General features: G+C 42.4%; 2 protein-coding genes across 4 annotated transcripts in view; both read right to left on the reverse strand.

Annotated features, from left to right (window-relative positions):
• LOC109397131 (NADH dehydrogenase [ubiquinone] 1 alpha subcomplex subunit 9, mitochondrial) overlaps nt 1-13,613 on the reverse strand; it is a 440,561-nt gene that overhangs the window by 220,730 nt on the left and 206,218 nt on the right. The gene's annotated exons all lie outside the window — the stretch shown is intronic.
• Nucleotides 1-13,613, reverse strand: part of LOC109409839 (unconventional myosin IC) — a 174,805-nt gene that overhangs the window by 65,166 nt on the left and 96,026 nt on the right. The window contains exon 1 of one of the 2 annotated variants that reach the window (XM_029875102.2): nt 6,895-7,098. The exons of the other annotated variant lie outside the window; for it this stretch is intronic. The gene's annotated coding sequence lies outside the window, so the exon portion shown is untranslated. Of the gene's footprint in view, nt 1-6,894; nt 7,099-13,613 lie in introns of those variants that run through there. 2 annotated transcript variants of the gene reach the window in all.

Consider the following 13,613-nt stretch of genomic DNA (forward strand, 5'->3'; position numbering starts at 1 on the left):
GGTCATGATAGAATACAAATTGTAGCTTTGTATAATGAAAGAAGTTACCGTTACACCCGTAAACTTGAGAACCTGAACTCAAGAACAGTATTGATGACCTAGGATCCTGTTCCGATATTATATTTTAAACTTTCAGAAGACTTACTGGACATGATAGATTACAAATCGTAGCTTTGTATAATGAAAGAAGTTAGTAGTTATAACGCCCCGATGGTGGTACTAACACTTTTACGCCGTAAATATTAGAGATAGAAGATGGCGTCTTTAGTGATAATTGCAGCAAAAACACTAATCTGTAATTTGTAATTTATTTATCTATCTAATCAACAGGCTCTATATAAGCCCCAATGATTTTACTTAAATCTAAAGTCTAACATGACAAAGTAACATATCGCAGTCAAAAATAAAACTTAAACATAAGCACAAGAAAAACTGTTAACACAATCCAATTAATAGTCAAAATTAACAAACAAAAAAAAACATACAAAACTACAAACTAATTACGCCTTGAAAAAAACAAACTAAACCTCCGACGAAGTATTTGACGAGACACATTAAAATCGAATAATGAACAAACTCTATTGAAGTTACGTTGCAGGCCGTTAACACCCCCAAACATACTGTAGTTCGTCCGGTTTAAGGGTGGCCGCAGCATGTAATTGTTGCGAAGAGCACGAGGTTGAACATTAATATTTAGTTGACCCAGAATGGCGGGGCAATCAAGGCGTCCTTGCAGAGTGTCCGAGACCAGTAAAGCCCTGGCTGTGTCCCTACGGGTCGATAAAGGTTCCAGATGTATCAGCTGGCAACGGCTTTCATAACTTGGCAAATTATACGGATTGGACCAAGGCAAACGTCGAAGAGCATATCTTAAAAACCGCCGTTGAACAGACTCAATCCTTTCAACTCCATTGTTGTAGTATGGGTTCCAGACAACTGAACAGTACTCAAGTATGGATCGGGATAGGGCACAGTACAAGGACTTAAGGCAGAAGATATCCGTGAACTCTCTTGCTATTCTGAATATGAAGCCGAGAATGCTAGAGGCTTTTCCGACGGCGTAGTTGATATGTTGTTTAAAAGAGAGCTTTTCATCCAAAACTACACCAAGGTCTTTGACTTGACTGACGCGTTCAATTTGGGTGCCTGACAAACTGTAATCAAATAGTATTGACCGTTTTTTGTTCGTAAAGGAAATCACCGAGCACTTGGACGGGTTAACTTCCATTCGGTTTAGAGTACACCATTCAGCAAACGCATTCAGCTGACGTTGGAGGAAGTAGCAGTCTTCAATCGATCGAACACGAAGATACAGTTTGAGATCATCCGCGTAGGATAACCGTGGGCATTTGATCACCAAGTTCACGTCATTAAAATATATCAAAAAGATCAGTGGACCCAAGTGGCTACCTTGTGGGATACCAGACGTTGCGGCAAATGAAACGGAGGACTGACAGTCACCTATGACGACAGACAGGCGGCGACCTGTAAGATAAGATTGAAACCATTGCAGGAGGGTTCCATGTATCCCCAGCCGATCGAGTTTAGCTACAGCAATACGATGGTTCAATTTATCGAATGCTGCAGTCAGGTCGGTGTAAATGACATCGGTTTGAACGCGTTTCTCCATGCTCTCGATGATAGAGGAGGTAAGACACAGCAAATTAGTGGCCGTTGAGCGACCAGGCAGAAATCCATGTTGCTCGGTGCTAATAAACGATTTGCTGTGATCGAGCAGCGGGTCCATGATGACAATCTCGAACAACTTGGCGATGGCGCAGAGCGAAGTAATACCGCGATAGTTGCCAATCTCTTGCCTGTTCCCTTTTTTATGTACTGGGAACATGTGCGCAAGCTTCCATGTGGACGGAAACAGGCCAGTAGTTACGGAGAGTCGGAAAACGTGAAGCAGTGGTGGCAATAGGTTGATGATTTGCGCCTTGACAAATACCGATGGAATTCCATCGGGTCCCGGGTTGTGCGACGTCTTGAGCTTAACGGAAGCCCTGGCAATCATGTTTTCATCGATGTCTACACTGCTCAGCGATTGCCCAAGGTGTGGAACTGTGCTAGCGGCGAGTGTGACGTTGTTGTCATCCAGTTGCTCATCGGTGAAGACACTAGCAAATTTATCGGCAAAGAGATTACATATATCTTGCGGAGAGGAGGCCACATCGCCGTTGAACATCATAGACGATGGCTAACCGGATTCTTGACGCTGTTCGTTTACGAATTTCCAAAACTGTTTAGGACGAGATTTAAGCTTCCTCTGCATGCCACGCTGATAACGAAGGAAGCATTGTTTCGCAATGCGCTTATATTCGTAATTGATCCTCACATAGTAGTTCCGGAGTTGCAGTGTGCGGTGTCTGGTGAATTTCCTCAGAGCGGCCCTCTTTCCAGATTTCAACATACGCAGTTCGCTTGTTTCCCAAGGACGACGCGATGTATTGCGGTGCAGCATTTTGGGGACGTGTCTGTCAATAACGTATGCCAGCACATTGGACAAGGTTTGAGCAGCCACCTCAATGTCCTCGGTGTCAAGAATATCACCCCAATCCAGACCGGATAACACTTCAGCGATGCTACGATGATCAGCCTTGTGGAAATCATAGGAAACGGCGATCGGTGAAATGACGAATTCAAGAGGCGACTTTGCGATTGTTAACAGCAAAGCAGGATGGTGGACTGTTAATTTCACTAGAGGAGCCGGCGCTTCGCATATGGGTGGAGCAGTGTCCTGTGCACTGACAAAGCAGAGGTCCAGACTACGGTTGTTCTGATTGGTGACGTGGTTGATTTGAGCGAGAGTTGCAGCACTATAGTTGTCCAAAAGACAAGATGCGGTGGAGTGAATGACTGACCGCTCCACGTCAGGAAAGAGAAATCCATTGCATGATGCCTTCCCCGTGATCTCTGAAAGATTGAAGTCACCCATCATGACGACTTCATCTCTGGGTTTGGCGATTTCCAGAATGGAAAAGATCGATCGGCAATGCGATTCAATGAGAGAAGCATCACGTACCCGATCAGGAGGAATATACAGCACACAGAGAAAAAGTGTACGATCGCCCAGTTTGATCGAAGCCCATACTTGCTCCAAGCGAGTCCAAGAGGAGTTATCTACTCTCCTCGCTTTGTGCTTAGAATTCACAGCTACTAGAACGCCCCCACCTGTTAGTTTTGTGCTGTTATCGGCGCTCCTATCACATCTCACTTTGCCGAACACCACACAACTCAATATTAGACTTCCGAAATGAGTTATAGACAAATGAGTCAAACGATCTCTAGGTGGTCGAAAACATCCTTACTTGGGGATTCACAGAAAGCACCCTTGGAGCATTTCTAGAAAAAAGTACAAGAAAATTCCCAGAAGGAACTCCTAACAATTTGTTTAAAGGAGATCCTCGAGGATTCCTGAACGGGGTTCCTAGAGGATGCCTAGAATAAACTCCTGCAAGATTTCCGGAAGGCAGGCGAGAAGGATCTCTTGAAATCTTAGAAAAATTCCAAAGGCGGATATGGAGAAAATGCAGCAAAAGCTTTTGGAAAAATTCAAGATTAAAGTTTCAATAGCAACACGTTTGCAAATACTAAGACGATTCCAGGACTTTCATGAAGAATGCCAGAAGGAAATCTTTGAAGAAAACCAGATGGAACCAGATTCAGATTCCAGAAAACTTTTGGAGGAATCGCATGAAGAATACCTAGGGGAACCCCAGAAGAAACTCCTGAAGGAATATCAAACGGAATTTAGGCAGGGGTTTCAAAAAATATTATTGCAAGAATTTCTGCAAGGAATTCTGAAGAAACCCTCGGAAGGACTTCTAATAGAGATTCAGAGGCTCAGAGGGAACATCTTTGTGAATCTCAAAAAAAAAAAACTCTTGAGATTACCTCAGGAGAATCTCTTGGCCCAGAATAAGTTCCTTAATGAATTCCTATTCCTGATGGAACTCCTGAGGCAATATCTGCTGAATCTCCAAAATGCTTTCAAGGAGGGACGGTTAGGTTAGAGGCAATTCCTGGTAAGGTTCTGATCCCAGGGTAATAAACTCTATCTTCGAAAATTCTTCATCGAATTATAAGCGGAATAGTACTAGATAACCTAGAGGAATTCTTGGTGTGCTGTTGTTTCCCAAGTAACAATTCCATTGCTGATTGGTTTTGTTTGCTTTTATTAAGGTTTTGTTACTGCAATAATTGAAGCTCACAGTTTTGTGACTACTTTTATGAAAACCATTGATGAAATGTTTTATAGTATACTTGACGATATCCATAAAGTCAGATTTCAAGAGTAAACCAATCTCTCCGATATGTAAACCTTATTGCATTCATTATTACCGCAATAAAACTGTTCAAACTCTCAACAGATGGCGATCCGTTCGATTAGTAACGACATCTGTTGGGGAAAAAGCAGGAACTACGACACTGCTAGGTTTATTGCGGTCATCATAAAAGTAAAATTGCTTTCGTTTTATTTTCGCTAATTATGGTCGTCGCCATATTGAGTAATTAGCTGACGTGAATTGAATATAGTTAATTTTGCTCAAATAAGCAGTGAATTTATAGTTTGCCGCCATATGCATAATATGCCCACATAAATAAACTCTCTCAGCTGAGTTTTCTTGTGATTCGAGATAGTTCTACTAAATTACGAAATTGATTTATTTCATTCTAAGATGATAATAATCACTATTCCGCATTTACTTTTACCACTTGTGAACCGACGTCAGCCTGCGTAAGTCATGTGTGCTCCAAGTGAGGGGTGATTCCTTCCCAATGAAATCCCAATCTACTTCACAGTTTACAGTTTAAATTTACATTAGCATTTTTGAACTCAGTAAATCCAACAAACAGAAACCACTTGAAGAGTCCTTCGTCAGCGCATGCCAGGCTGGTTTTCGTGAAGGTCGATCAACGAAGGATTAAAGGTTCAACCTGCAGACATTTTTTATTCTCTGTATTAACGAGATTTTTAACCCTAGGCTAGTTCATCTCGGGACCCACGCTTTACTTCCCTTCCAAAAGTAGAAACCACAATTTTTGTGAGTATGTCGGGAGTTGGATTCGATCCCAGGTCCTCGGAGTGATAGTCTTGCGTTCTAACCACTACACCGGACCTGGTGTAGTTGCACCCTGTAGACAATCCTAGAATAATTTCGGATTTACCATCTGTTCATTGTGATTCAAGACTCATGTCAATAAATAAATGAACTACAACAACAACCATCTGTTCATTGGCAGCGTACGATTCAGTGAAAAAGCAGCTTTTGCAGATAAGTGTCAGAATATGGTTTTTTGCCTAAACTAATTAAGCTGATACGCACAACGCTAGATGGTTTAAAATTAAGACTTCGAATAGCAGATGAAAGGTCTACCACGATTGTGACCTTGGGAGGATTGAAGCAGGATGATGCTCTTTCAAATTTACTGTTGCACATTGCACTCGAAGGAGCGATTAGGAGATCTGGCATACAGAAGAATGGCGCTATCCTCACATGCTCCTCGGCTTCGCGGATGATATTGATCTAATTGAGATCGACTTTAGGGCACTGCAATGGCTGAAGTTATTTTCCTCTGAAGAAGGTGACAGCAAGAATAGGCTTCTAATCTAATCCTGGAAATATCAAAATTTCTTCCGATATTTTCTTGTCAGCAATCATATTTGCAGCATATCAGAGATAAAAGACACATATATTAAGACGGCCAGGCCCACTGTGCAGACTAATGGGTTGGAAGATAATTCAAAAACTTAAGGCAATCAGATTATCTACTTATGAGTACATAATATGATTGACAAACTTTTTTGAATTGAATGAAGGAAGAAACGGGGACAACCGTACCAACCGTTTCGTTTAAGGGGAATAGTGTTTGGACATAGCATCGTTTGGAGTGGTGCGAAGGAGACAGCAAACTTGTGGCTTCGTGGCCGTGCGGCTAGTGTCACCAAGCATTTAGTCGCATCGTGCTGGGGAGCGTGGGTTCGATTTCTGCCGCAGCTGTCAGGAAAAGTTTTCGGCTGTGCCACTGGGCGTTGCATGCTAGTCCGTTGTCTAGTGTCGTGCTTCCTTCAAAGAGCGAATAGCTCACTGGAAGCATTAAACGTGTCCGTGTTTAAAAAAAAACAATTCTCACTGTGCAAGCTTAAGAGGCTTTCTTTAACGGTACAATAACGGCGCCGGCCACGTCCTTGCAGTCAGGTTGGAAGAGGGTAGGAATATTAGTATCAGCCTTTGTTCTGTGAAATTTGGCGTTTACCGCATGTGTCTCCACCTTTAACAAAAAGAAGTATTTGCAGCTCCAAATGTTTATATCATGTCCATTGCATTAACAATTAATGTCAACCCCTTCTTTTTGTGCGATTACCATTAGGACGTGATTGTAAGGCCACGACTTCTTCTTGGGTTAACATACCAACTGGCACAGTCTTGCACTATGCTTTTATTAACAAAAAACTTACTTTGCTGGTTGAAAATATACATTACAGAAAGGTCCTGAACACCCTAAGCATGGTTTTACTCAATGTTCGTGTGTTAAACGCCTAGTGTACACAGTTGTTACTTTGACACTTTTGTTTCTTTTTTTATTAAATGTACAGTTAGATTTTAATTTTCTGTAAAGGTGCACAAAATTCATAATATTGGGCCTAATTTTGAAGAAGTTCATTCAACCCCAAAGGATACTGATTCTACAAAATCTTTAGTTCGCAGCCAAATGTATTGCCTCGATAATTTTGGCTGAAAGACTGCCACATCACCATCATCATCCATGTAAAAAGTCTTCCCTTCAATCACCTCCATTATTTTTTATCGATTTCCACGCCCAGGAAATGAAAATTCAAATCACAACAATCGATGGCACTTCCCCGCTTTCCACTGCACTCACACTCACCTTGCTGCTAGCGTTCAAACCGTCCCGATTGCTATTTTGTAATCCCCCGGACAGGTCGAAAGTCAACCGCCTCTCTTTAGAAAAAAAAAGTCACTTCCGCAGCTCCAGCCAGTAGTAACCTATAGCGCGATGGACACACTCGGCGGCGGCAGTGGCGGTGATGGTTCTTCTTCGAACTCAACCGAGGAACTGCGTCGCCCGGTTGATGCATTTTTTGCCAATAAAGTCGCGCGTCCGTGACTTCGCTATCAGTGCCTGCCTGCCTAGTGGTCGATCGAACACACGACGTTATCAGTTGCCCATTTCGCCACCCAGAAGGTAGAAGGTGTCCTATCGGTATAAAAGGGGTATGAGTATACCTTTGGGTGTAGGCAGGGGGATCCCTATCAGTTGGATGAGGGATGTCGAGGGGCGTACGAATTTAAGACTCAATCCTGTTTTAAATATTGATTCTTGATAATCCTGAGATATACCGGCATCATAAAATTGAAACTCATGAACCTAAGAAAAATGATCTTATCCTTTATATGAACAAACGATGTAAAGCCGTAAATGTTCATAATAAAACAAGAAAGTATATAACGTGACCATCGAGTTACCCCCCTTCAGACACTCACGCTACCTTATCAGTGGCGCGTAGGTCGCTATCTGTGTGAATTACCAATAATATTATCATTATCAGAATGTGACAAATATTGATACCTTTTTTTTGCTTTTGCAAAGTGTTTCCAGTTAAGTGAGAATCACCGGTATAAACTGTACTCACACAGGTATATGTAAAAAGTGACTTTGTTTTTGGATGCGATTTGTTGGTTTTCTTTCTGTTGTTATCAAAATTCCATTGACATATGTGGAACGGATCATGCATTATGCATTTGGGTAGAAAATATTGTTCAAAAATAAAATATTTTTTTCGTACATTTAGATAGTACAGCGGCACGAGCATGAACGTAAACATGATTGACCGCACACAGTGACTAGAACCGCTGTGCCTACACGAAGAATCAACAGATACTACACCAAAAGCTAGGATTTATGAGCGTTTTAGCTCACAACGCATAGTGTGTAAAATGCTTGAAGATCATGCGCGATTCGCTCCCAACGCACAAGGTGTTAGTCCACCTGTGTTAGTCAACACATGCGAAAGTGATCGGATTGATGAGTACACACACACATACTGTACAGAACGCAGTCATATTTGCGTACAGTTCATTTGCGTGTACAGATCTGTTAATTTCGTTCTCGTTAATCGACCATGTTGACGTTCTTCGCGGCTCACCAAAGTTAAATAATTTATTTATATTTAAATTATTATTATATATATTTAAATTAATAATTGCGATTATTAAGCACTATTTTGTTAATTTTTTTTTTCAGTTTTCAACGTTGTTGACGTTTTGCTTCTAAACCGTCCGATAATTGAAGATGGCCATTATGCCAACGTGGTACTCGTGCTCGGCGAAAGCGAGTGATCGTGTAAAAAAAAGTAAGAAATTCAAAAAAGTGACAGGGAAAAAATATTTTGATGATAAAGCAATTACTTTGAAACTTCGTTCGGTTATTTATTTGGTAAATTCTGCAATAACTTCTGTAGAAATTCGGAAATTGATTGAGTTTTCTTCAATTCATAAAAAAAAAGTCATAAGGGAATTCCGCCACCCATTTCTTTGGCAATTTCTTCAGGAATTCCATAGAAAATTGCTGTAGAAATCTCTATAGGGAAAATCGATGAATATGTATCCGACTTTTTTAATTAATGAATCACTAAAATAACTTAATTGACCGCTATGAAATAAACAGATAGTGCCACCACCGACAAACCGACGTGACTCTCTGTTTCCAAGATTGACAAGAAATTTGAATCTCAAACCGTTTAAAAATGGTAACTCGTTCTATCATTTACCTCTTTTGGCAAAATAAACCTTGAAGAAAATGTCATAAAACAGCGCAATAATTTCCAGATAAACGATGTAAACATCACATGCCCTCTATTTCAATCTCATCAATAGATGATACAATCAACCATGAAATAGAGATATTCAACGAAATCTTTCGAAATGAAACAAAATAATCAAAAATTTCCAACTAAAATATCCCAAACATAAAATCTTTTGGCGGATCAAATTGCATTTCATCGTTTATAACGAAATTTGCGCAAAACTTCAAATGAAGGTTATTACATCGAAATGAGTGAAATAATTTGACAAGGTAAAGTTCCTGTACGCACGCACACATAAAGAGGAAGCTGTGTAAATTATCACATAGATGGAGCTAGTGATTGAAAGGAGAACATATTTAGAAAAATTGGAAAAGTGTTATAAGCTGGCACGTCGCGTCGGTTTGTCGGTGGCGCCACCATAGCCTTGTGTGTTTGACATAACTCGACTGCTGTCACAATGGATTACTGCACAAATATATACAGGCCTGCTCACTCTCACACGTATTTTGACGTTTGAGCGGTGTAGGCACCGCTCAAACGTCAAATGTTCTGTGAGAGTAAGCAGGCCAGCATAAATTCGTTCAGCGGACCATGCTAATGTCCATATACAGTGGCACCATTGTTTACTAGCGGAGAATGCTATAAAAGTTAGCTTCATTGATGCATTGCTTGGGAAATTCTTACAAAACTAATCTTCGGAGTTCAACATATGTATTTCTCTTTCCTGACGATTTAACGAATCAGTTAGTGTTGAGTGATAACTCGTGATTGTTGTTAAATTGATTTGTTGTCCTATTCCCATCGGGGTGCTGGAATTTGTCACTACCTACCTTGATACCTTGTTGGCTACAAAGTAACTTTACTCCAATGCCGAGCGTATAGTAGAGCACCATCTTCGTCGGTCTTGGGCGATGTTCCTCCAGTTTCCCCGAACGTGTAGGGATCGTAGATCTTCTTCAACCGCGTGCAGCCAGCGAGTTCGCGGCCGCCCACGAAGTCGCCTACCTCTACCGGGTTCTCTGCTGAATATTGTTTTCGCTATTCTTTCTTCCGACATTCGCACTACGTGTCCAGCCCACTGAAGTCTGCCGTATTTTATACGTTTCACAATATTCGCATCTTCGTACACTTGGTACAACTCGTGATTCATGCGTCTGCGCCACACTCCATTTTCTTGTTTCCCACCGAGAATTGTCCGCAGCACTTTGCGCTCAAAAACACCAAAAGCTTTTTGGTCTACCTCCTTTAACGTCCACGCTTCGTGACCGTAGAGGGCAACCGGAAGAATCAGCGTCTTATACAGAGCGAATTTTGTTTGCGTTTGCAAGTTACGGGACCTAAGCTGGCTACGCAATCCGTAAAAGGCCCTATTCGCAGCTGCAATACGCCTTTTCACTTCACGGGAAACGTCATTGTCACATGTCACAAGTGTTCCAAGATAAACAAATTCTTCAACAACTTCAAACACTTCCCCATCAATCACTACCTCAGCACTAACACCACTAGGCTTGCTTCTGTCTCGACCCGCTATCATGTACTTCGTCTTGGTAGAGTTAATCGTCAAGCCTATCCTCGCTGTCTCTCTTTTCAGAGGAGCATAAGCTTCCTCCACTGCCCTACGATCGATGCCGATGAGATCAATATCGTCCGCAAAACCGAGGAGCATGTGCGACCGTGTGATGATAGAGCCATTCCTCTGCACGCCTGACCTCCTAATCGCTCCATCGAGTGCAGTGTTGAACAATAAATTTGAAAGAGCATCCCCCTGCTTCAATCCATCCAAGGTCACAAACGACGTAGACACTTCGTCCGCGATCCGAACACTTGATTTTGATCCATCCAGCGTTGCGCGTATCAGCCTAATTAGTTTCGCCGGAAAACCATGTTCTGACATTATCTGCCAAAGCTCATTTCTTTTCACTGAATCGTACGCTGCTTTAAAATCAATGAACAGATGGTGAGTCTGCAAGTTATATTCCCGAAATTTATCTAGGATCATCCGCAGGGTAAACATTTGATCCGTCGTTGATCGGCCCTCACGAAAACCAGCCTGGTATTCGCCGACGAAGGACTCCTCAAGAGGTCGCAGTCTGTTGAACAGGACACGCGACAGTATCTTATACGCCGAATTTAAAAGGGTAATCCCTCTGTAATTGGCACACTCCAGTCTGTGCCCTTTCTTGTAGATTGGGCATATGAGGCCATCCAACCAACTAGTGGGCAATTCTTCATCCTCCCAAATCTTTATAATTAATCTGATGGATTGATTGATGTAGCTGCTCGCTTCCGTGCTTAAGAAGTTCGACCGGGATCTCGTCCTTCCCAGCAGCCTTGCTGTTTTTCAGCTCCTTAAGGGCCTTTTTAACCTCATCCAGTGTTGGTGGTTCCACTGCTTGACTGTCATCCATTATGTTAATCCTGTTCCTGGGTGCTCCTTCGCTGCTACCATTCAACAAATCTTCGAAGTGCTCCTTCCACCTGGCTGCCACCATTGTTTTGTCTGTCAGCAAATTTCCTTCCCGGTCATTGCACATGGCGGGCACTGGCGCAGTCTTGTGCCGCGCGCCATTGACAGTTGCATAAAATCTCCGCATATCGTTCCTGTCCATACTTTCCTGCGCTTCAGCAATAACACTCTCTTCGTGTTGCCGTTTTTTCCTGCGGTGGATTCGTTTCTCTTCTGCTCTTGCAACCCTGTACCGCTCTCTGTTCTGCCGGGTACCGGCCACTAGCATTCGACTTCTGGCGGCATTCTTTTCGTTCGTCGCTCGTTGGCAGTCCTCGTCAAACCAACCATTACGTTGGCGTCGCTGAGCGGTACCAATCACCTCTTGCGCTGTTGTTGTCACTGCTTCGTGGATACTTCTCCACAAGCTGTTGACATCTCCAGATCCGTTGGTCTCTCCTATCCTCTCGTCTAGCTTCTGATGGTACTGTGCAGCAACCCCTTCGGCTGACAAGCGCTGGATATTGAAACGCATCGTCCTGTTGTTTCTTGAACTCGTGACGCTGGATAATCGCGCCCGAATTTTAGCGGCTACAAGATAATGATCCGAGTCGATGTTCGGGCCTCTGTAGGACCTCACATCTATGACGTCCGAGAAATGTCGCCCGTCGACCAGCACGTGGTCTATCTGGGAGCAAGTGTCACCACTCGGGTGTCGCCAGGTGTGTTTTCGGATATTCTTACGTGCGAAGTAGGTACTGCTGATTGCCATCCCTCTAGCAGCAGCGAATGTCACAAGGCGCAGACCATTATCGTTGGTAACAGAATGAAGGCTTTCCGTTCCAATGACAGGCCGAAAGAAACTTTCTCTGCCGATCTGCGCATTTGCATCTCCGATGACTATTTTGACATCTTGTTTTGGGCACTCTCCGTAGGCCTTATCAAGGCTCTCATAGAACTCATCCTTCATGTCATCGGGTTTGTCGTTCGTTGGCGCATAGATGGAATTTGTCACTATTTATTATTTATTTTGAATTCATCATTATTGACGTTTATTTTTTGGTGATATTGCTTCTGGAGGTATCGAGCGGTCGTCGTCTATAAGGCTATCTGACGTTTAATCATTTTTCTCTGTTTCGCTGCCGAGGAGGATATGTTTGTTTTCATACGGAAACGTTTCCCTATGAAAATATTAAACACAAAATTGCTATCTTCTGTGGCTGATTGAGAGAGAAGGGTGATGAACGCTAAATTGCCTTATATGACTGTGCTCATCTTCATACGGGACGGTTTAGTGTGTTTTTGGAGGCAAAGTGTAAGTGCCGGTTTTTTCATTCGGATCGGCCGCGTCGTCGTCGTCAATTTGAATGTGCACATCGTCGTACCCGTGTGTAGTTGTAGCGGTCCAGTGTGATATCGGAGAAGAGGCCAGTTAGTGGAAGATGCTGCAGCACATACGCACTAGACACTTCGAAGGATGTTTATTGGTGAGCTCGTTCCATTTTATCATAATAATTAGTGCTAAAAGATATATAAAATTTGGCTCTGGTTTTTGTGTATTTATCTAACAAATATTGAAAAGTTCGTCACGTCATGTGTCGGCGCTAGTTGATAATAAATATGTTTCTTTCATTTTTTGCATGTACAGAATAATTTGAATGGTTCGTCATCTTCGGTGTCGACATTTGTAATATTTTAGTCAAAATGAATAAATGTTTTGACTCAAATAACGGTTGCATGAATCATATCACTTACCAAAGTGAATCCAAATCATTTGACTCTCCCCCTCCCCACTAAAAAAAACTCCTTCCCGTGACAGTCGTGGAGAAGATGAAGTGATCTCGGTCTCTAGTAGCAACGTACGTCACACCAACATTCCTTTCCTTCCTCGATGACCGTAAGGACGTGGCCGGCGCCGTTATTGACTAATAAAGTTTGGAGTTCTCGAACTGTGCACATTGAGAGCGGTAGCTAATCCCAATCTCCGTTTGTTGGTTCCTTGTGCAATTTCGATTGTTTTGGTCAATCACTGAGTAGCAACTACGAATTGTACGGTCATCTATGCTCATGCTCATATTGCTTCTGGAGGTATCGAGTCATTAGACCGAAGTACGTTAGGCCGAATGGGTCAATAGCATAGCATAGCATACATACTTGCACAAATCTTGGATGGAGTTGCAAAGTTGAATATATACATTGACTTTGATGATGTCGCTACTATCTACAATGTCATAGACCCATTCAGCTCCACACACCTGGCCAAGTCCTTGCAAGCATTTATAAATCTCATCATCAAGAAAGAGCCCAGATGAATGGCCATTTAATTTGAAATTC

This window comes from Aedes albopictus, chromosome 3 (genome assembly GCF_035046485.1).
Source record: "Aedes albopictus strain Foshan chromosome 3, AalbF5, whole genome shotgun sequence".
NCBI lineage: Eukaryota > Metazoa > Arthropoda > Insecta > Diptera > Culicidae > Aedes > Aedes albopictus.